At 55.4% G+C, this 24,198-nt stretch overlaps 1 long non-coding RNA gene across 1 annotated transcript; it reads left to right on the top strand.

Moving 5' to 3' along the window:
• Positions 1-11,271: 11,271 nt before the first annotated feature.
• On the top strand, positions 11,272-23,036 carry LOC139359498 (uncharacterized). Its single transcript, XR_011615537.1, has 3 exons — positions 11,272-12,729; positions 13,345-14,801; positions 22,741-23,036. It is a non-coding gene; the product is annotated as an uncharacterized lncRNA (long non-coding RNA).
• The last annotated feature ends 1,162 nt before the right edge of the window (positions 23,037-24,198 follow it).

The raw sequence follows: 24,198 nt of genomic DNA, 5'->3' as shown, positions 1-24,198 counted from the left end.
GCGGAGCGCGGGGCGGCCCAGCCAATGCGCATGCGCGAGTGGCGAGCGGGTGCTCTTGCGTCACAGTGGTTCCCACGGTTGTCAGAGCAACCACGCCCTGAGGCCTGGCAAACAGGAGCCCTCCGTGGCAATGCTAGGGTGGCGGGGCTCCGAGGCTCCAGCCTGACCTCTCCACGGGGTCGGCAGGACCGTCTCCGGATGCCAGGAGTCGTGGCATAGGGCTGCCCAGGATGTTGAAAGCACAGGCGGAGTCCGGGGAAAGCAGCGCCGCATCCCAGCCTCAGACCCGCCCGGACGCTGTTCGGGTGAGTCTCCCCGAAAGTCGTGCCCCCGGGATCTCGAAGACGGGTCGGCCTGCGGGCCGGTGGGCTGCTCTCTCAAGCGAGGGTCGTTCTGCTCGAGAGCCGAACCCCGTAGCCTCAGCGCCTGCCTGGGGGTGTTTGTTTCTGCGTCACTGCTGTAGGACTGCTGGTGTGTGTATGTGTTTGTGTGTCTCCCATTTTCGCTTCTGTCTGTCTCTCACACTCTGTGAGTTTCTTGCCCTCTCTCCGTCGGTTGGGGTGTGTGTGTGTGTGTGTGTGTGTGTGTGTGTGTGTGTGTGTTTGGAGAAATGTGCCCGATGCGCCAGAAAACGGTGTCTTGCATGTCGGCCTGTCTTTGGTGAGCCTCCCTCTGCGTCTGGGCCTGGGTCATGTGTCCCCTTGTCAACCGTTGTCCCGGCGGTTCCACTTTGGGATTGCCAAGGCTTCGACCACGTGAGGAGATGCGTTGCTCCCGGAGCCGTTGAAATCTCATCCCCATCCCGTGCGGCCTCTCTTCTGAGATCAGGGCCTACACAGTCCAGCCACAGACAAAAGCCGCACGGGAGCTCATTTTCCAGCAGGAGAGGAGGAGGCCCACATCACAGAAGAGGCTTGGATCTTTTCAGGGCTCTTCTCTGAGAAAAGAAGCCACACCACGACACAGGCTGAAAGAGGAAGCCGGGAATGGGAGATGGCCACAATCCCAGTCACTGGAACGCCGGCCTCACTGGACAAGCCACCCGTTTGGCACCCCTGTGATGAAGCCCGTGGCAGTGGCACGGTGCTCTACCGCGCCTGGGCTCTGGCCTCTGCTCCGTCCTCCCTCTGCCTGTGTATCCCCTGTTTCTCCGGGGCTTAGATGCTTCCTGGGCTGGATGGATGTCTTCCAGAAGGATCACTTCCCAGTCCATCAGGGAGACACTTCCTGGAGATCCCTGTCATGATTGTTTCTCTCTGCAATCCTGCTTGGGTTTCAGCCGATTTCCACCGGGGGAGGGGGAGCTTCAGGGCGCCTGCTGGGGTCTCAGGACTCCGCTTCAGATCCGATTCTGGAGCCTCCGGGTGAGAAAGCATGGGTTGAGCACATCTAGTGAGGCAGGCAGGGTCTGGCTGCAGCCCACCATCATCCCACAGGACACAAGGCTGTGCTGTCAACTGAAAGGTCACTGACGCACCTGAGCCCTCTGCCCCCCTCCCCCTTTGAAAGACAAGTCCTTGTCTTCTGCGACAGGTGCTGGTCGCATTTCCTATGCACATCCAGTCTCATTCCTGAGAATGAGACTCCCCTCTGCTCCTGGCTGGACTGACCCCCTGAAACTTTTGGCCCGCGGCTAGGTCCCAGCCCCTTCAGTATCCCGGCAGGGCACTGCTGTTTCAAAGGAGGGAGGCAGAGGGCTCACGGGTCAGTGAACTTGCAGCTGACTCCACGCCTTGAGGCCCAAGGGATCATTCTGGGCTGCAGCCAGGCCCTGCCTGCCTCAGTCCGTGTGCTCAGACCATCCATTCTTACACGGAGGGGTCCAGAATCGGATCTGATGGGAGGTCGTGACCTGACCCCATCAGGCGCCCTGAAGCTCCTCCTCCCCCGATGGAAATCGGCTCACGGAGGTCCTGAAGACGGGACTCCTGGGGTTTGATCCTGGGACGCCGCCCGCGGCCGCCTCTCCCACGCGGCCCCCTACTGGACCCCGGATGCAGCCGCTGCCAAGGCTGCAGCAGGAGAGCCCCTGGCGCCCAGCGGCCACCGTCGTTTAAAGGGGACGCGGCCTGACTGACGGCAGCGGAGCGCGGGGCGGCCCAGCCAATGCGCATGCGCGAGGGCGAGCGGGTGCTCTTGCGTCACAGTGGTTCCCACGGTTGTCAGAGCAACCACGCCCTGAGGCGTGGCAAACAAGAGCCCTCCGTGGCAGTGCTTGGGTGGCGGGGCTCCGAAGCTCCACCCTGACCTCTCCAGGGGGTCGGCAGGACCGTCTCCGGATGCCAGGAGTCGTGGCATAGGGCTGCCCAGGATGTTGAAAGCACAGGCGGAGTCCGGGGAAAGCAGCGCCGCATCCCAGCCTCAGACCCGCCCGGACGCTGTTCGGGTGAGTCTCCCCGAAAGTCGTGCCCCCGGGATCTCGAAGACGGGTCGGCCTGCGGGCCGGTGGGCTGCTCTCTCAACCGAGGGTCGTTCTGCTCGAGAGCCAAACCCCGTAGCCTCAGCGCCTGCCTGGGGGTGTTTGTTTCTGCGTCACTGCTGTAGGACTGCTGGTGTGTGTATGTGTTTGTGTGTCTCCCATTTTCGCTTCTGTCTGTCTCTCACACTCTGTGAGTTTCTTGCCCTCTGTCTGTCGGTTGGGGTGTGTGTGTGTGTGTGTGTGTGTTTGTGTGTGTTTGGAGAAATGTGCCCGATGCGCCAGAAAACGGTGTCTTGCATGTCGGCCTGTCTTTGGTGAGCCTCCCTCTGCGTCTGTGCCTGGGTCATGTGTTCGCTTGTCAACCGTTGTCCCGGCGGTTCCACTTTGGGATTGCCAAGGCTTCGACCACGTGAGGAGATGCATTGCTCCCGGAGCCGTTAAAATCTCATCCCCATCCCGGGCGGCCTCTCTTCTGAGATCAAGGCGAACACAGTCCAGCCACAGACAAAAGTCGCACGGGAGCTCATTGTCCAGCAGGAGAGGAGGAGGCCCACATCACAGAAGAGGCTTGGATCTTTTCAGGGCTCTTCTCTGAGAAAAGAAGCCACACCACGACACAGGCTGAAAGAGGAAGCCGGGAATGGGAGATGGCCACAATCCCAGTCACTGGAACGCCGGCCTCACTGGACAAGCCACCCGTTTGGCACCCCTGTGATGAAGCCCGTGGCAGTGGCACGGTGCTCTACCCCGCCTGGGCTCTGGCCTCTGCTCCGTCCTCCCTCTGCCTGTGTATCCCCTGTTTCTCCGGGGCTTAGATGCTTCCTGGGCTGGCTGGATGTCTTCCAGAAGGATCACTTCCCAGTCCATCAGGGAGACACTTCCTGGAGATCCCTGTCATGATTGTTTCTCTCTGCAAACCTGCTTGGGTTTCAGCCGATTTCCACCGGGGGAGGGGGAGCTTCAGGGCGCCTGCTGGGGTCTCAGGACTCCGCTTCATATCCGATTCTGGAGCCTCCGGGTGAGAAAGCATGGGCTGAGCACATCTAGTGAGGCAGGCAGGGTCTGGCTGCGCTGTCAACTCAAAGGTCACTGACGCACCTGAGCCATCTGCCCCACTCCCCCTTTGAAAGACAAGTCCTTGTCTTCTGCGACAGGTGCTGGTCGCATTTCCTCTGCACATCCAGTCTCATTCCTGAGAATGAGACTCCCCTCTGCTCCTGGGTGGACTGATCCCCTGAAATTTTGGCCCGCGGCTAGGTCCCAGGCCCTTCAGTATCCCGGCAGGGCACTGCTGTTTCAAAGGAGGGAGGCAGAGGGCTCACGGGTCAGTGAACTTTCAGCTGACTCCACGCCTTGAGGCCCATGGGATCATTCTAGGCTGCAGCCAGGCCCTGCCTGCCTCAGTCCATGTACTCAGACCATCCATTCTTACCCGGAGGGGTCCAGAATCGGATCTGATGGGAGGTCGTGACCTGACCCCATCAGGCGCCCTGAAGCTCCCCCTCCCCCAATGGAAATCGGCTCACGGAGGTCCTGAAGACGGGACTCCTGGGGTTTGATCCTGGGACGCCGCCCGCGGCCGCCTCTCCCACGCGGCCCCCTACTGGACCCCGGATGCAGCCGCTGCCAAGGCTGCAGCAGGAGAGCCCCTGGCGCCCAGCGGCCACCGTTGTTTAAAGGGGACGCGGCCTGACTGCCTGGCCGCGGAGCGGGAGGCGGCCCAGCCAATGCGCATGCGCGAGTGGCGAGCGGGTGCTCTTGCGTCACAGTGGTTCCCACGGTTGTCAGAGCAACCACGCCCTGAGGCCTGGCAAACAGGAGCCCTCCGTGGCAGTGCTTGGGTGTCGGGGCTCCGAGTCTCCAGCCTGACCTCTCCACGGGTCGGCAGGACCGTCTCCGGATGCCAGGAGTCGTGGCCTATGGCTGCCCAGGATGTTGAAAGCACAGGCGGAGTCCGAGGAAAGCAGCGCCGCATCCCAGCCTCAGACCCGCCCGGACGCTGTTCGGGTGAGTCTCCCCGAAAGTCGTGCCCCCGGGATCTCGAAGACGGGTCGGCCTGCGGGCCGGTGGGCTGCTCTCTCAAGCGAGGTTCGTTCTGCTCGAGAGCCGAACCCCGTAGCCTCAGCGCCTGCCTGGGGGTGTTTGTTTCTGTGTCACTGCTGTAGGACTGCTGGTGTGTGTATGTGTTTGTGTGTCTCCCATTTTCGCTTCTGTCTGTCTCTCACACTCTGTGAGTTTCTTGCCCTCTCTCCGTCGGTTGGGGTGTGTGTGTGTGCGTGTGTCTGTGTGTGTTTGGAGAAATGTGCCCGATGCGTCAGAAAACGGTGTCTTGCACGTCGGCCTGTCTTTGGTGAGCCTCCCTCTGCGTCTGTGCCTGGGTCATGTGTCCGGTTGTCAACCGTTGTCCCTGCGGTTCCACTTTGGGATTGCCAAGGCTTCGACCACGTGAGGAGATGCGTTGCTCCCGGAGCCGTTGAAATCTCATCGCCATCCCGTGGGGCCTCTCTTCTGAGATCAAGGCGAACACAGTCCAGCCACAGACAAAAGCCGCACAGGAGCTCATTGTCCAGCAGGAGAGGAGGAGGCCCACATCACAGAAGAGGCTTGGATCTTTTCAGGGCTCTTCTCTGACAAAACAAGCCACACCACGACACAGGCTGAAAGAGGAAGCCGGGAATGGGAGATGGCCACAATCCCAGTCACTGGAACGCCGGCCTCACTGGACAAGCCACCCGTTTGGCACCCCTGTGATGAAGCCCGTGGCAGTGGCACGGTGCTCTACCCCGCCTGGGCTCTGGCCTCTGCTCCGTCCTCCCTCTGCCTGTGTATCCCCTGTTTCTCCGGGGCTTAGATGCTTCCTGGGCTGGCTGGATGTCTTCCAGAAGGATCACTTCCCAGTCCATCAGGGAGACACTTCCTGGAGATCCCTGTCATGATTGTTTCTCTCTGCAAACCTGCTTGGGTTTCAGCCGATTTCCACCGGGGGAGTGGGAGCTTCAGGGCGCCTGCTGGGGTCTCAGGACTCCGCATCAGACCCGATTCTGGAGCCTCCGGGTGAGAAAGCATGGGCTGAGCACATCTAGTGAGGCAGGCAGGGTCTGGCTGCAGCCCATCATCATCCCACAGGCCACAAGGCTGCGCTGTCAACTGAAAGGTCACTGACGCACCTGAGCCCTCTGCCCCCCTCCCACTTTGAAAGACAAGTCCTTGTCTTCTGCGACAGGTGCTGGTCGCATTTCCTATGCACATCCAGTCTCATTCCTGAGAATGAGACTCCCCTCTGCTCCTGAGTGGACTGACCCCCTGAAACTTTTGGCCCGCGGCTAGGTCCCAGGCCCTTCAGTATCCCGGCAGGGCACTGCTGTTTCAAAGGAGGGAGGCAGAGGGCTCACGGGTCAGTGAACTTTCAGCTGACTCCACGCCTTGAGGCCCATGGGATCATTCTGGGCTGCAGCCAGGTCCTGCCTGCCTCAGTCCATGTGCTCAGACCATCCATTCTTACCCGGAGGGGTACAGAATCGGATCTGATGGGAGGTCGTGACCTGACCCCAGCAGGCGCCCTGAAGCTCCCCCTGCCCCGATGGAAATCGGCTCACGGAGGTCCTGAAGACGGGACTCCTGGGGTTTGATCCTGGGACGCCGCCCGCGGCCGCCTCTCCCACGCGGCCCCCTACTGGACCCCGGATGCAGCCGCTGCCAAGGCTGCAGCAGGAGAGCCCCTGGCGCCCAGCGGCCACCGTCGTTTAAAGGGGACGCGGCCTGACTGCCGGCAGCGGAGCGCGGGGCGGCCCAGCCAATGCGCATGCGCGAGTGGCGAGCGGGTGCTCTTGCGTCACAGTGGTTCCCACGGTTGTCAGAGCAACCACGCCCTGAGGCCTGGCAAACAGGAGCCCTCCGTGGCAATGCTAGGGTGGCGGGGCTCCGAGGCTCCAGCCTGACCTCTCCACGGGGTCGGCAGGACCGTCTCCGGATGCCAGGAGTCGTGGCATAGGGCTGCCCAGGATGTTGAAAGCACAGGCGGAGTCCGAGGAAAGCAGCGCCGCATCCCAGCCTCAGACCCGCCCGGACGCTGTTCGGGTGAGTCTCCCCGAAAGTCGTGCCCCCGGGATCTCGAAGACGGGTCGGCCTGCGGGCCGGTGGGCTGCTCTCTCAAGCGAGGGTCGTTCTGCTCGAGAGCCGAACCCCGTAGCCTCAGCGCCTGCCTGGGGGTGTTTGTTTCTGCGTCACTGCTGTAGGACTGCTGGTGTGTGTATGTGTTTGTGTGTCTCCCATTTTCGCTTCTGTCTGTCTCTCACACTCTGTGAGTTTCTTGCCCTCTCTCCGTCGGTTGGGGTGTGTGTGTGTGTGTGTGTGTGTGTGTCTGTGTGTGTTTGGAGAAATGTGCCCGATGCGCCAGAAAACGGTGTCTTGCATGTCGGCCTGTCTTTGGTGAGCCTCCCTCTGCGTCTGGGCCTGGGTCATGTGTCCCCTTGTCAACCGTTGTCCCGGCGGTTCCACTTTGGGATTGCCAAGGCTTCGACCACGTGAGGAGATGCGTTGCTCCCGGAGCCGTTGAAATCTCATCCCCATCCCGTGCGGCCTCTCTTCTGAGATCAGGGCCTACACAGTCCAGCCACAGACAAAAGCCGCACGGGAGCTCATTTTCCAGCAGGAGAGGAGGAGGCCCACATCACAGAAGAGGCTTGGATCTTTTCAGGGCTCTTCTCTGAGAAAAGAAGCCACACCACGACACAGGCTGAAAGAGGAAGCCGGGAATGGGAGATGGCCACAATCCCAGTCACTGGAACGCCGGCCTCACTGGACAAGCCACCCGTTTGGCACCCCTGTGATGAAGCCCGTGGCAGTGGCACGGTGCTCTACCGCGCCTGGGCTCTGGCCTCTGCTCCGTCCTCCCTCTGGCTGTGTATCCCCTGTTTCTCCGGGGCTTAGACGCTTCCTGGGCTGGATGGATGTCTTCCAGAAGGATCACTTCCCAGTCCATCAGGGAGACACTTCCTGGAGATCCCTGTCATGATTGTTTCTCTCTGCAATCCTGCTTGGGTTTCAGCCGATTTCCACCGGGGGAGGGGGAGCTTCAGGGCGCCTGCTGGGGTCTCAGGACTCCGCATCAGACCCGATTCTGGAGCCTCCGGGTGAGAAAGCATGGGCTGAGCACATCTAGTGAGGCAGGCAGGGTCTGGCTGCAGCCCATCATCATCCCACAGGCCACAAGGCTGCGCTGTCAACTGAAAGGTCACTGACGCACCTGAGCCCTCTGCCCCCCTCCCACTTTGAAAGACAAGTCCTTGTCTTCTGCGACAGGTGCTGGTCGCATTTCCTATGCACATCCAGTCTCATTCCTGAGAATGAGACTCCCCTCTGCTCCTGAGTGGACTGACCCCCTGAAACTTTTGGCCCGCGGCTAGGTCCCAGGCCCTTCAGTATCCCGGCAGGGCACTGCTGTTTCAAAGGAGGGAGGCAGAGGGCTCACGGGTCAGTGAACTTTCAGCTGACTCCACGCCTTGAGGCCCATGGGATCATTCTGGGCTGCAGCCAGGTCCTGCCTGCCTCAGTCCATGTGCTCAGACCATCCATTCTTACCCGGAGGGGTACAGAATCGGATCTGATGGGAGGTCGTGACCTGACCCCAGCAGGCGCCCTGAAGCTCCCCCTGCCCCGATGGAAATCGGCTCACGGAGGTCCTGAAGACGGGACTCCTGGGGTTTGATCCTGGGACGCCGCCCGCGGCCGCCTCTCCCACGCGGCCCCCTACTGGACCCCGGATGCAGCCGCTGCCAAGGCTACAGCAGGAGAGCCCCTGGCGCCCAGCGGCCACCGTCGTTTAAAGGGGACGCGGCCTGACTGCCGGCAGCGGAGCGCGGGGCGGCCCAGCCAATGCGCATGCGCGAGTGGCGAGCGGGTGCTCTTGCGTCACAGTGGTTCCCACGGTTGTCAGAGCAACCACGCCCTGAGGCCTGGCAAACAGGAGCCCTCCGTGGCAATGCTAGGGTGGCGGGGCTCCGAGGCTCCAGCCTGACCTCTCCACGGGGTCGGCAGGACCGTCTCCGGATGCCAGGAGTCGTGGCATAGGGCTGCCCAGGATGTTGAAAGCACAGGCGGAGTCCGAGGAAAGCAGCGCCGCATCCCAGCCTCAGACCCGCCCGGACGCTGTTCGGGTGAGTCTCCCCGAAAGTCGTGCCCCCGGGATCTCGAAGACGGGTCGGCCTGCGGGCCGGTGGGCTGCTCTCTCAAGCGAGGGTCGTTCTGCTCGAGAGCCGAACCCCGTAGCCTCAGCGCCTGCCTGGGGGTGTTTGTTTCTGTGTCACTGCTGTAGGACTGCTGGTGTGTGTATGTGTTTGTGTGTCTCCCATTTTCGCTTCTGTCTGTCTCTCACACTCTGTGAGTTTCTTGCCCTCTCTCCGTCGGTTGGGGTGTGTGTGTGTGTGTGTGTGTGTGTGTGTGTGTGTGTGTTTGGAGAAATGTGCCCGATGCGCCAGAAAACGGTGTCTTGCATGTCGGCCTGTCTTTGGTGAGCCTCCCTCTGCGTCTGGGCCTGGGTCATGTGTCCCCTTGTCAACCGTTGTCCCGGCGGTTCCACTTTGGGATTGCCAAGGCTTCGACCACGTGAGGAGATGCGTTGCTCCCGGAGCCGTTGAAATCTTATCCCCATCCCGTGCGGCCTCTCTTCTGAGATCAGGGCCTACACAGTCCAGCCACAGACAAAAGCCGCACGGGAGCTCATTTTCCAGCAGGAGAGGAGGAGGCCCACATCACAGAAGAGGCTTGGATCTTTTCAGGGCTCTTCTCTGAGAAAAGAAGCCACACCACGACACAGGCTGAAAGAGGAAGCCGGGAATGGGAGATGGCCACAATCCCAGTCACTGGAACGCCGGCCTCACTGGACAAGCCACCCGTTTGGCACCCCTGTGATGAAGCCCGTGGCAGTGGCACGGTGCTCTACCGCGCCTGGGCTCTGGCCTCTGCTCCGTCCTCCCTCTGGCTGTGTATCCCCTGTTTCTCCGGGGCTTAGACGCTTCCTGGGCTGGATGGATGTCTTCCAGAAGGATCACTTCCCAGTCCATCAGGGAGACACTTCCTGGAGATCCCTGTCATGATTGTTTCTCTCTGCAATCCTGCTTGGGTTTCAGCCGATTTCCACCGGGGGAGTGGGAGCTTCAGGGCGCCTGCTGGGGTCTCAGGACTCCGCATCAGACCCGATTCTGGAGCCTCCGGGTGAGAAAGCATGGGCTGAGCACATCTAGTGAGGCAGGCAGGGTCTGGCTGCAGCCCACCATCATCCCACAGGCCACAAGGCTGGGCTGTCAACTGAAAGGTCACTGACGCACCTGAGCCCTCTGCCCCCCTCCCACTTTGAAAGACAAGTCCTTGTCTTCTGCGACAGGTGCTGGTCGCATTTCCTATGCACATCCAGTCTCATTCCTGAGAATGAGACTCCCCTCTGCTCCTGAGTGGACTGACCCCCTGAAACTTTTGGCCCGCGGCTAGGTCCCAGGCCCTTCAGTATCCCGGCAGGGCACTGCTGTTTCAAAGGAGGGAGGCAGAGGGCTCACGGGTCAGTGAACTTTCAGCTGACTCCACGCCTTGAGGCCCATGGGATCATTCTGGGCTGCAGCCAGGCCCTGCCTGCCTCAGTCCATGTGCTCAGACCATCCATTCTTACCCGGAGGGGTACAGAATCGGATCTGATGGGAGGTCGTGACCTGACCCCAGCAGGCGCCCTGAAGCTCCCCCTGCCCCGATGGAAATCGGCTCACGGAGGTCCTGAAGACAGGACTCCTGGGGTTTGATCCTGGGACGCCGCCCGCGGCCGCCTCTCCCACGCGGCCCCCTACTGGACCCCGGATGCAGCCGCTGCCAAGGCTACAGCAGGAGAGCCCCTGGCGCCCAGCGGCCACCGTCGTTTAAAGGGGACGCGGCCTGACTGCCGGCAGCGGAGCGCGGGGCGGCCCAGCCAATGCGCATGCGCGAGTGGCGAGCGGGTGCTCTTGCGTCACAGTGGTTCCCACGGTTGTCAGAGCAACCACGCCCTGAGGCCTGGCAAACAGGAGCCCTCCGTGGCAATGCTAGGGTGGCGGGGCTCCGAGGCTCCAGCCTGACCTCTCCACGGGGTCGGCAAGACTGTCTCCGGATGCCAGGAGTCGTGGCATAGGGCTGCCCAGGATGTTGAAAGCACAGGCGGAGTCCGAGGAAAGCAGCGCCGCATCCCAGCCTCAGACCCGCCCGGACGCTGTTCGGGTGAGTCTCCCCGAAAGTCGTGCCCCCGGGATCTCGAAGACGGGTCGGCCTGCGGGCCGGTGGGCTGCTCTCTCAAGCGAGGGTCGTTCTGCTCGAGAGCCGAACCCCGTAGCCTCAGCGCCTGCCTGGGGGTGTTTGTTTCTGCGTCACTGCTGTAGGACTGCTGGTGTGTGTATGTGTTTGTGTGTCTCCCATTTTCGCTTCTGTCTGTCTCTCACACTCTGTGAGTTTCTTGCCCTCTCTCCGTCGGTTGGGGTGTGTGTGTGTGTGTGTGTGTGTGTGTGTGTGTGTGTTTGGAGAAATGTGCCCGATGCGCCAGAAAACGGTGTCTTGCATGTCGGCCTGTCTTTGGTGAGCCTCCCTCTGCGTCTGGGCCTGGGTCATGTGTCCCCTTGTCAACCGTTGTCCCGGCGGTTCCACTTTGGGATTGCCAAGGCTTCGACCACGTGAGGAGATGCGTTGCTCCCGGAGCCGTTGAAATCTCATCCCCATCCCGTGCGGCCTCTCTTCTGAGATCAGGGCCTACACAGTCCAGCCACAGACAAAAGCCGCACGGGAGCTCATTTTCCAGCAGGAGAGGAGGAGGCCCACATCACAGAAGAGGCTTGGATCTTTTCAGGGCTCTTCTCTGAGAAAAGAAGCCACACCACGACACAGGCTGAAAGAGGAAGCCGGGAATGGGAGATGGCCACAATCCCAGTCACTGGAACGCCGGCCTCACTGGACAAGCCACCCGTTTGGCACCCCTGTGATGAAGCCCGTGGCAGTGGCACGGTGCTCTACCGCGCCTGGGCTCTGGCCTCTGCTCCGTCCTCCCTCTGCCTGTGTATCCCCTGTTTCTCCGGGGCTTAGATGCTTCCTGGGCTGGCTGGATGTCTTCCAGAAGGATCACTTCCCAGTCCATCAGGGAGACACTTCCTGGAGATCCCTGTCATGATTGTGTCTCTCTGCTAACCTGCTTCGGTTTCAGCCGAGTTCCAACGGGGGAGTGGGAGCTTCAGGGCGCCTGCTGGGGTCTCAGGACTCCGCTTCAGATCCGATTCTGGAGCCTCCGGTGAGAGAGCATGGGTTGAGCACATCTAGTGAGGCAGGCAGGGTCTGGCTGCAGCCCACGATCATCCCACAGGCCTCAAGGTGCGCTGTCAACTGAAAGGTCACTGACGCATCTGAGCCCTCTGCCCCCCTCCTCCTTTGAAAGACAAGTCCTTTTCTTCTGGGACAGGTGCTGGTCGCATTTCCTATGCACATCCAGTCTCATTCCTGAGAATGAGACTCCCCTCTGCTCCTGAGTGGACTGAACCCCTGAAACTTTTGGCTCGCGGCTAGGTCCCAGGCCCTTCAGAATCCCGCAGGGCACTGCTGTTTCAAAGGAGGGAGGCAGAGGGCTCACGGGTCAGTGAACTTTCAGCTGACTCCACGCCTTGAGGCCCATGGGATCATTCTGGGCTGCAGCCAGGCCCTGCCTGCCTCAGTCCATGTGCTCAGACCATCCATTCTTACCCGGAGGGGTCCAGAATCGGATCTGATGGGAGGTCGTGACCTGACCCCAGCAGGTGCCCTGAAGCTCCTCCTCCCCGGATGGAAATCGGCTCACGGAGCTCCTGAAGAGGGGACTCCTGGGGTTTGATCCTGGGACGCCGCCCGCGGCCGCCTCTGCCACGCGGCCCCCTACTGGATCCCGGATGCAGCCGCTGCCAGGGCTGCAGCAGGAGAGCCCCTGGCGCCCAGCGGCCACCGTCGTTTAAAGGGGACGCAGCCTGACTGCCGGCAGCGGAGCGCGGGGCGGCCCAGCCAATGCGCATGCGCGAGTGGCGAGCGGGTGCTCTTGCGTCACAGTGGTTCCCACGGTTGTCAGAGCAACCACGCCCTGAGGCCTGACAAACAGGAGCCCTCCGTGGCAGTGCTTGGGTGGCGGGGATCCGAGGCTCCAGCCTGACCTCTCCACGGGGTCGGCAGGACCGTCTCCGGATGCCAGGAGTCGTGGCATAGGGCTGCCCAGGATGTTGAAAGCACAGGCGGAGTCCGGGTGAAGCAGCGCTGCATCTCAGCCTCAGACCCGCCCGGACGCTGTTCGGGTGAGTCTCCCCGGAAGTCGTGCCTCTGGGATCTCGAAGACGGGTCGGCCTGCGGGCCGGTGGGCTGCTCTCTCAAGCGAGGGTCGTTCTGCTCGAGAGCCGAACCCCGTAGCCTCAGCGCCTGCCTGGGGGTGTTTGTTTCTGCGCCATTGCTGTAGGACTGTCGGTGTGTGTATGTGTTTGTGTGTCTCCCATTTTCGCTTCTCTGTCTGTCTCTCACACTCTGTGAGTTTCTTGCCCTCTCTCTGTTGATTGAGGAGTGTGTTTCTGCGTGTGTGTGTGTGTGTCTTTGGAGAAATGTGCCCGATGCGTCAGAAAACGGTGTCTTGCACGTCGGCCTGTCTTTGGTGAGCCTCCCTCTGCGTCTCTGCCTGGGTCATGTGTCTGCTTTTCAACCGTTTTCGCGGCGTTTCCACTTTGGGATTGCCAAGGCTTCGACCACGTGAGGAGATGCGTTGCTCCCGGAGCCGTTGAAATCTCATCCCCATCCCGTGCGGCTTCTCTTCTGAGATCAAGACGAACACAGTCCAGCCACGGACAAAAGCCGCACGGGAGCTCATTGTCCTGCAGGAGAGGAGGAGGCCCACATCACAGAAGAGGCTTGAATCTTTTCAGGGCTCTTCTCTGAGAAAAGAAGCCACACCACGACACAGGCTGAAAGAGGAAGCCGGGAATGGGAGATGGCCACAATCCCAGTCACTGGAACGCCGGCCTCACTGGACAAGCCACCCGTTTGGCACCCCTGTGATGAAGCCCGTGGCAGTGGCACGGTGCTCTACCCCGCCTGGGCTCTGGCCTCTGCTCCGTCCTCCCTCTGCCTGTGTATCCCCTGTTTCTCCGGGGCTTAGATGCTTCCTGGGCTGGATGGATGTCTTCCAGAAGGATCACTTCCCAGTCCATCAGGGAGACACTTCCTGGAGATCCCTGTCATGATTGTGTCTCTCTGCAAACCTGCTTCGGTTTCAGCCGAGTTCCAACGGGGGAGTGGGAGCTTCAGGGCGCCTGCTGGGGTCTCAGGACTCCGCTTCAGATCCGATTCTGGAGCCTCCGGGTGAGAAAGCATGGGCTGAGCACATCTAGTGAGGCAGGCAGGGTCTGGCTGCAGCCCACGATCATCCCACAGGCCTCAAGGCGCGCTGTCAACTGAAAGTTCACTGACGCATCTGAGCCCTCTGCCCCACTCCCCCTTTGAAAGACAAGTCCTTTTCTTCTGGGACAGGTGCTGGTCGCATTTCCTATGCACATCCAGTCTCATTCCTGAGAATGAGACTCCCCTCTGCTCCTGAGTGGACTGAACCCCTGAAACTTTTGGCTCACGGCTAGGTCCCAGGCCCTTCAGAATCCCGCAGGGCACTGCTGTTTCAAAGGAGGGAGGCAGAGGGCTCACGGGTCAGTGAACTTTCAGCTGACTCCACGCCTTGAGGCCCATGGGATCATTCTGGGCTGCAGCCAGGCCCTGCCTGCCTCAGTCCATGTGCTCAGACCATCCATTCTTACCCGGAGGGGTCCAGAATCGGATCTGATGGGAGGTCGTGACCTGACCCCAGCAGGTGCCCTGAAGCTCCCCCTCCCCCGATGGAAATCGGCTCACCCAGGTCCTGAAGACGGGACTCCTGGGGTTTGATCCTGGGACGCCGCCCGCGGCCGCCTCTCCCACGCGGCCCCCTACTGGACCCCGGATGCAGCCGCTGCCAAGGCTGCAGCAGGAGAGCCCCTGGCGCCCAGCGGCCACCGTCGTTTAAAGGGGACGCGGCCTTTCTGCCGGTAGCGGAGCTTGGCGCTGCTCGGCCAATGCGCATGCGCGAGTGGCGAGCGGGTGCTCTTGAGTCACAGTGGTTCCCACGGTTGTCAGAGCAACCACGCACTGAGGCCTAGCACACAGGAGCCTTCCATGGTAGTGCTTGGGTGGCGGGGCTTCGAGGCTCCAGCCTGACCTCTCCACGGGGTCGACAGGACCGTCTCCGGATGCCAGGAGTCGTGGCAGAGGGCTGCCCAGGATGTTGAAAGCACAGGCGGAGTCCGGGGGAAGCAGCGCCGCATCCCAGCCTCAGACCCGCCCGGACGCTGTTCGGGTGAGTCTCCCCGGATGTCGTTCCCCCGGGATCTCGAAGACGGGTCGGCCTGTGGGCCGGTGGGCTGCTCTCTCAACCGAGGGTCGTTCTGCTCGAGAGCCGAACCCCGTAGCCTCAGCGCCTGCCTGGGGGTGTTTGTTTCTGCGCCACTGCTGTAGGACTGTCGGTGTGTGTATGTGTTTGTATGTCTCCCATTTTCGCTTCTCTGTCTGTCTCTCACACTCTGTGAGTTTCTTGCCCTCTCTCTGTTGGTTGGTGTGTGTGTGTGTGTTTGTGTGTGTGTGTTTGTGTGTTTGGAGAAATGTGCCCGATGCGCCAGAAAACGGTGTCTTGCATGTCGGCCTGTCTTTGGTGAGCCTCCCTCTGCGTCTGTGCCTGGTTCATGTGTCCGCTTGTCAACCGTTTTCCCGGCGGTTCCATTTTGGGATTGCCAAGGCTTCGACCACATGAGGTGATGCCTTGCTCCCGGAGCTGTTGAAATCTCATCCCTATCCCCTGGGTTGCGGGAACCCCACTAGCCTGGGTAAGAAAGGCAGCGGCAGCACTGGCTCACCAACGGCTGGGCCCCGGTGTCGCAAGTGGATGTGAGTGATGCCTCCTTTGGGCCGGAGGTTTCCCAGAAAGTCTGCAGACCACGGCTGACTGCAGTCAGCGTGGTGGCCACGATGGAAGGTGACGAGGTTCGCAGGGATAGGCCACCAAGCAGAGCCCGAGCCCTTGCATCCTGCATCGCTAGCAGCACCGTGAGGAGACCCGACCCTGATGACGCCGCGGCCGCAGCACAAGGCCCACGACCCAGGCCCAGACGCCGACCCATCCTCAGCAAATTTCAGGAACCGTGGGCCAGCTGAAGCCTAGGTCCCACGGTCAAAACAAAGGACAGAGGGTCCGCAGGCAGGGCCGAGAGCCTGCAGTGTCGGCCTTGCTCCACCACCGCGGAGCTCGCAGGGTGCAGCAGGCACCGGGCAGTGATCAAGGCTTGCAGATGAGGTTGTGCGGGTCCGCGAGTTCTCCTGCCCAGATTCCAGCCTTTCCGCGGAGACTCCACGTGCACCGCCTCCTCATTGTCCTTGTCTAGGGCCGCGGCAAAGAACCTTGCTCCCATGGCACCACTCCAGGGGAGCAGGAACCTGGGATGAGTAGGTGGAGCAGGGCGAGCACTGCTAAGATCCCAGCTAGAGAGGCGCCCCAGGGCGGCACAAGGGGCCGCATTGAACGTGTCAATCATCTCAAAGATTTTATGACTTTTTTTGATATCTCATAATATCTATAATGTCTATTATATCTTGTGATATAATTAACACCACTTTATTGTGATTATTATGATTATTTTTATACCAACACATCTTCAATTATTAATATTCCCAGTTGCTAGAGAAAAATGAGAACGACTAGTTTTGAAAGCCTTACTTCTGCCAATGGAGGCACATTCCAGCAGGTCACCAAAGCAATCCACTTTGCACCACTTTCACAAAAACGTTATTGCACAATTATACTATCCTACCCTTATATACTTTGTGTGTGTGTACTTGTGTGTATGTATGTCATATATGTTATATCTATGTGTGTGTATATATGTGTGTGTGTGTGTATGTGTGTGTGTATATATATATATACACACACACACATAAAGTATGCCAGAGATGAACAAGTATTAGAAAATTAAATGCACACAGGTCATGCCAGTGCTATGTATAATGTGGTGTAGTACCTACAGATGTTCAACAGTGTGGGATCCAGACTGGAACAAGACTACTAGTCTTAAATAATTCTTTCTAGGTTCAGTGTCTGGAAATAATGCTTTGGATCAAACGTGCAAGAAAATTAACGGGTTTTAAAGACTATTCTAAGTCAACTATAACATTTCATTTGGGGATTTCTGTCCCTTATAATATCTAAGTGATTTTGGATGGATTCCTTGAGGCCTGGTTTTTCTTTTCCTCTCTGCACATTGCTGCTCAGAGTGATAAATGAAGTTGTGTTTTGAATAAAATAGCTAAGCATCCTTTTGTGTGCAATGAGCATGATGGTATTTAGACCTACCATTTCTCGGTATGGTGGTTACGGTTATAGTGGGGCTGGGGTATTTACCTGGAGCCTGGATGTCCACTGGGAAGTGACACCCCTGGGAATTTTTTGTGTCAACTTGGCCTCTGATGTCTGCCTGGGGATTGGGTATCCACCTAAGGCCCGATGTTTACCTGGAGCCAGATGTGCACCTGAGGCCTGATGTCCATCTCTGACCTATGTTCACCTGAAGAATAAGTATTCACCTGGGGCCTGATATCCATCTGTAGTATGGGTGTCAACTTTGGGGCTGATGTTCAGGTGGCATCCACTGTATACTTGGGGCCTGGTGTATACATGGAGCCTGGGCATCCACCTGGGACTTGATGTTTAAATATGGTCTGGAGTTCTCTTAGGGCCTACTGTTCACCTGGGGCCCGGGCGTACACCTAGTGCCTGACGTCCCAGGTGGACACCTGGGTACCAGGTGATCTTCAGGGTCTAAGTGAAAACTCCAGTCTCTAAATGGACAACTAGGCCCCAGGCTGATGTTTACTGGGGTCAGATGGACCCAAGTCCCTGAGAACACCCAGGCCCCAGGTGGACATCAGCTCCCAGGTTAATTTCAGGCCCAAGATGGACCTCAGGTCCCACCTGGACACAAGTCCCTAGGTAGATGCATAGGCCCTGGGGAACATCAAGCCTTAGGTGAAGTTCTAGGTTACAGGTGGACATCTTGCTCCAGTTGGACATCTGGTCCCAGGTGGACATCAGTCTCCAGGTGGAAACAAAGTTCCAATCTCCAGTTGGACATCAGGCACCAGGAGGATTTCAGGCCTCCAGCGAATACCAGCTCCCAGGCTGACATCAGGCTACAAATGAACACTGGGCATCTGATGTACATCAGGCCCCAAGTTGACTCCAAGGGCCCAGATGGACATGTGGCCCCATATGAACACTAGTCCCCAGTCAGCTAGGGCCTGGGTCCACCTGGAGCCTGATGTTTAGCTAGAGACTAGATATGCACCTGAGGCCTAGGTATCTATCCAGGGACTGAAGTCAAACTGGGGCCTGATATCCACCTGGGGACTAGGTATCCACCGCGGGTTGATGTCCACCTTGGGCCAGACGACCCTCTGGGGTCTGATGTTCACCTCAGGTCTGGGTGTCCATCTGGGGCCTGGTGCTGATTTGGATTCCAGTGTCTACCTGGAACCTGGAGCCAGGTTGTTCATTTGGAGCCTGGAGTTTTCACCTGGGACCTGGTAGCCACCTGGACCCTGAGTGTCCACATATGTTCTGATTTCCACTTTTGGCCTGAGTGTTCTTCTAGGGCCTGAGTGCCACCTGGGTCCTGATGTTCACCAGGAACCTAGATATCCACTTGGGGCTTGATGTTCACCTGGGACCTGATGTCCATGTGAGACCTGATATTCACCAAGAGCCTGGGCATCCACCTGTGGCCTGATGTTCAGATGGTGACTAGGAATTCCCCTAAGGCTTGATGTCCACCTGGGGCATAGATAACTACCTGTAGCCTAGTGTCCACCTGGAGCCTAGGTGTCAACCTGGGACATAATGGGCATAATGTCCTTTTGGGGGCCTGCTGTCTACCTGCAGACTGGTGTCTGCCTAGGGCCTGGTATCCACCTGGGGTCTGGTGTCTGCCTGGGGCCTAGTGTTCACCTGAAGACTAAGTATGAACCTTGGACCTCATGTATACGTGGGTACTATTTATCCATCTGGGGACTAGCATTCATCTGGGGCCTCATGTCCACCTAAGCCCTGGGTGTCAACCTGGTGCCTAATGGCCACCAGGGATCTATATACTCACTTGGGGCCTGGTGCTCCCATAGGGCCTAGGTATACACCTGGGGAATGATGTCCAAGTGGAGGTGGATGTCTTAATTGGTGTTGGTGTTCACCTGGGTACAAGGGTGGCCCTGGGGACCGGTGTTCACCTGGAGCCTCATGTGCACTTTGGACCTGCTGTCTACCTAGGGCCTGATGTCCATGTTAAGGCTGGTTGTCCACTTGGGGCCTAATGTCCACCTAAGACCCAGTGTTCACCTAGGGCCTGGGTGTCCACCTGGAGCCTGATGTTCAGCTGGAGACTAAGCATCCGCCTGAGACCTAGGTATCCACCCAGGGTGTGGTGTCGAACTGGGCCCTTATTTCCACCTGAGGACTATCTACCTGAGGCTTGATGTCCACCTGGAGCCCCACCCGGGGCCTGGTGTTCATCTGGGGCCCAGTGCCCACCTGGAACCTGGGTATCAACTTGGGTCTTGGGTGTCCACTTGGAGAGTGATGTGCACCTGGGGCCTGAGTTTCCGCCTAGGACCTGATGACCACCTGAGGCCCAGGTGTCCACCTGGGGTCTGATGTCCACCTGAAGCCTAGGTAACCACCTAGGGCATGGTGTTACCTGTGCCTTGATTTCCACCTGAGCCTGGTGTACACCTGAAGCCTGGTGTCCACCCAAGGCCTGATGTACACCTCAAGCCCAATGTCCACTTGTGGCCTGATGTCAACTTGAAAGCTGATATCCACCTGGGGACGGACGTGCTCCTGGGGCCTGATATCCAACTGGGACCAGATGTTCACCTAAGACCTGGAGTTAATCTGGGACTTGATGGTCACCAGGGTCCCAGGTGTCTACCTAGGGCCTAGTGTCCAACTAGGGCCTGATGTCCACCTAGAGTCTAGTATCCACCTTGGCCCTGATGCTACTTGAGGCTTGGGTGTCTACTTAGAACCTGAATGCCCAATTGGGCCCTGATGCCCACCTGGGGCCTGGTGTCCTGTTAGGGCTTGATAGCTACCTAAAGCCTGGGTATCCTCCTGGAGCCTCATGCTCACCTGTAGGCTGGTGTCCATATGGGGCCTGGGTGTCCACCTGTGAGCCTGAGGTACACCTTATGTGCCAGAAAAATGGTATATACCTGGGGCCTGATATGCACCTGGAACCTGTGTGTCCACTTGACCCCTGATGTCCACCTGGGGCCTGGTGTTTATCTGGGGCCTATATCCACCTGGGGTCTGAGTGTCCTCATAGGCCTGGATATTCTCCTGGAAACTGGTAGCAACCTGGGGCTTAGCTATACACCTGAGACCCGTGGTCTGTCAGGGGCCTATGTCCACCTTGGGCCTGGTTTTCATCTGAAGCCTCGTGTTCACCTGGACCCTGGGTGTAAACCTGGGGGTTGATGTTCACCAAGGGCCTTTTTATCCACCTGAGACTTAATGTCCACTTGGGGCCTGATTTCCATCTGGAGTCTGGGAGACCACCTGGGAACTGATGTTCAGCTGGACCTGGAGTTCACTTGGGGCCTGTTGTCCACCTGGGGCCTGGGTGTCAACCTAGAGCCTGATGTCCACCTCAGGCCTGATGTCTACTTGTGGCCTAAGTGTGCCTCAGGGGCCTGTTGTTTGCATGTGTCCAGGATATTCTTCAGGGGCATGGGTGACTACTTGGTCCCTGATGTCTCCCTGAGGCCTGGGGGGTCCACCTAGAGCTAGATATTCACCTGACACCTGCATATCCTCCAGTGGCCTGATGTCCACCTATTACCTGGTGTTTATCTGGGGCCTGGAGATCAACCTGGGTCCTGATGTACACCTTGAGTCTAGTGTCCACGTGAGGTCTGATGTTTGCCAGGTGTCCGAAATTCACCTGGGATGTGATACCAACCTGGCTCCTGGATTTTTATGTGGGGCCTCATTTCCATCAAGGGCCTTGGTGCTCACCTGAGCCTGTGTGTCTCTCAGGGACCTGATGTTTCTCGTGGGTCTAGATCTCCACTTGGGCCTTCTGTCCACATGGGAACTGATGTGCTTCTGAGGTTTGATGTTCGGCTAGGGACCAAGTATTCACCTGGGGACTGGTGTCCAGCTGAGGACTGATGTCCAGCTGGGACCTTATGTTTACTTGGGGTTTGGTGTCCACCTGAGGCTTAGGTGTCCCTCTGGGGCCTGAAGTAAACTTGGGGCCTGGTATCTACCCGGGGCTGGATGTTCATCTATGGACTATCTATCTGGGGACTGACGTCTCCCTGTGGCTTGTTCATGCTGGGCATGAGGTCCATTTGGGGCACTGGTGTTGACTTGGGGCCTGATGTGGATCTGGGGCTTGAATCTAAGATCAACTTGATTTTTTTTTTTTTTTTTTTTTTTTGTAAGTGACTTGGTCTTTACACTTGAAGATTCACATACCACATAATTTTTAAGGTTTAATTTTTGTTACAATATATTTTTGAATTTTGTCTCTGGGCCAAAACGTTCAGGTGTATGATAGGTGCCTCTCAACATGTAAATTCAAATTTTGTTTTATCTCAAGAAAGTGTGTGTGTGTTTGTGTGTCTGCATGTGTGTACATGTGTGCCTGTGTGTGTTTATGAGACTGTTACAGTCTTAAAATTAATTCTATTTCAATGTTTCATATTTCCTCAAAGAAAAAAAATGAAGGAAATAAGTTACTCCAATTACACCTCTGCCAGATTTTCTTTGCATATCTTATCTTCCACACCTATTCCTAATTCTTTTGATAACATTCTTAATTCTGTTTTATTCTCTTAGCTTTGTTTCTATCCCCTATTTCTAACACTATATTTTCAATTAATTCATGCCCTGTCTGAGGAACACTGTAATTTAATCTTAATTTCTGATACACAATTTTTTCCCAATTTTTCTCTGAGACTGATGAGTATCCACTTTGCATTTTATTTTCCTTTTGTCTAGAACTATCATGAAATTTTGGATTTCTGCTTCAAAATATTCTTCTATCTGCCTTTACATGAACAATCACTGTATTTTAAACATTAGTTGTTTTATGTTGTTTCCTATGCTCCATAGCTGTTTTGATTGGGGGGTGTGTGTATGTGTGTGTGTGTATGTGTGTGTGTGAAAACTTAAAATTTTTGAGACTCACTTTCTGTTATTTTTTTCTGTTATTGTTGCTGATCTACAACACTTTTTTTTTCTTGCTGTTGTGTAGTTAAATTTCAAAATAAATTGACGCATTGACTTACATCTGTCTTCTGGTTCTTATCACCTTGTCTGAGTTGCTTTATTATTTCCCTTCAACACCACTTAAAGGGAAAATCACAGGATATCAAAAATGACTTTACAAAGAACAGTTGATAAGAAGCTATGTAAATCTTTAACATGAATAAATGTATAACTTTGAAATTTTAAATTAAACACATAGTATAGGAGAAATAGTTAGAAAATATGTTTTAACTAGTCTATTAGTAAACTGGTTAGTAATGTTGAAGGGACAAAACTAAAAAAGCGAAAAAGGTATAAATAACATGATCAATAAACTTTATCTAAAACTATACAAATGTATATTGAACAAATAAAGAATATACATTTTGTTATGCTTTCAAAAGTAGCTCATAAATTAGACAGAGAATAATCAATACATTCTAAATAATCAATATCATATTGTGTTTCTCAACCTCAAAGCCAACAACAACAAAAATTTTCATATATTTAGAAACCACTAAGCCCATCATTAAGTATTCCTGAGGTTGAAGAGAAAACAATAGGTAAATTAATAAATTTAGACACGTAAAGTTTCCGAAAATAAATTTAAAAGAGGAATTGGAGGTATATCTAATTTCAAATAAATTTTTAGAAAAAAACAAAAATATGAAAAAGCACTAAATCTTCTACCTGATAATCTAGAAAGAACATATAAGTAAAATAAAAAGCAGAACATATTTAAGGACTTTAAACCACTTTAAGAAACAATAGATCATTAAAGATTAAAATCTAAAAATGATTTTTCATATTAGAAATTCTAACTAAGAAGAAAATGAATGGAAATGAAACTGAACTTTGAAAAAGAGATAAATAGAGATGTGATATAGATTTTAAAATGTGGTCTTAAATCAGAAAAAAATAAGTTTATTTGTTTTCCTTTCAGAAATTTCTCCAAACTATCAGAGATAAACAGAAAACAACAAATAACAACAAACAAACAGGAAACAGAAAAGCACAACAACAAGGCCTGTTTATTTCATCCTCTCCTAATAGTCTTCTGTTCATGACTTTGCTTTTTCTGTATATGGGACTGCAGAGAGAAAACACACCAGCCATAACAGTCCAAGTAACAAATTTTCATATGTGCATTATCTTTTCCATTGTAAAGTTCCAAAAGAACACCTCATTATGACTGTACATTATGTTCAAAAATTCGAACACTAAAGAAATTGCACTTGATAGTTGGACCCATTCCTTCCATTCATTCAGCAAATGTTTACCAAGTGCCTACCACTATTCTTTTAGGCACCACATATTCAGTAATTAAAAACTCAGTTGAGGTTTCTATTCCCATAAAGTTTTAATTCCAGCATTAGGAGTCAGCTAATAAAAAGGTACATGTAAGCATTGCAAGTGAGAAAAGGCAATGGAATAAGGATGGTTGTGTACAGAGATGGGAATGTTAACTTATGGGAAGTCTTGAGACAAAAATGAGAAAGAATGAATTGAACCACCAGAAAGATGTAGGCAATAGAGTCCAAGAACTGGATGGGGACCAGAAGACGCAGGCCCTGATAGGCCACGTGGATAATTTGCAATTAAATTTGGGAAACTCCATCTTCAACACAGTGAGATCAATAGAAGGAGGTTCATTTTATCAGGTAATGGGAAGTCCGAGGTGGAGGTAGATAGTTTTAATGGCTGAAAAGGCTCAGTGATGTATTCTTTTGGAGCCTCATAGACTTTACGTCACCATTCCAAAATAGTTATGGTTGCTCTGGCCATCACAATTGTATCCCAGATAGGAAACATGAAAGAAAGGGCAACCAGTGTGTGGTAAAACTTGCATCAGGAAAGTCAAAATTCTCAAAGAACTTTCTAGTAGGATTCCATTTCATTACCCAGAATCACAAAGCTGATGACTTCTGGTTGTAAGAAAGATTAGAAATTATGTTGCTGAATGCAGCGGGTTTGGCCTAAGTCAAGTTGCTCACCACACTGAAAGCCAATCATTAAGACAAGGAGTGTTTCCAGAGAAGAAAGGCTTTAATGCAGATGCCATCAGCCAGGACATAGGAGATCAGCTTTAAGTCAGTCTCCCACCCCAACTAAAATTAGAGGTGTATCTAGTGGGAAATGAATGTAACTACATACAGGAAAATAGGAATCAGAAAGGGGTGAGTAAGAGGAGTTGGTCAACAAGCAGCAGGTGCATCTCATCATCCAATGCACTGTTGGAAAGTTTCAGTTCCTTGATACTGTCTGTGAGTCCTGGTGGTTGGTTTTCTAAGAAAGGAATTCAGATAAAACAAATGTAATTTTCTTCAACTTCAGTTGTATGGGAAAGCTGAGCCAGTTTAAATTAGGGTTTCATGTTAACTGCAATTTCTTTTGCACCAAC

This window comes from Macaca nemestrina, chromosome 17, assembly GCF_043159975.1.
Source record: "Macaca nemestrina isolate mMacNem1 chromosome 17, mMacNem.hap1, whole genome shotgun sequence".
Taxonomy (NCBI): domain Eukaryota; kingdom Metazoa; phylum Chordata; class Mammalia; order Primates; family Cercopithecidae; genus Macaca; species Macaca nemestrina.
The sequence above is the reverse complement of the archived record's forward strand: the minus strand, read 5'-3'. Positions and strand labels throughout refer to the sequence as shown.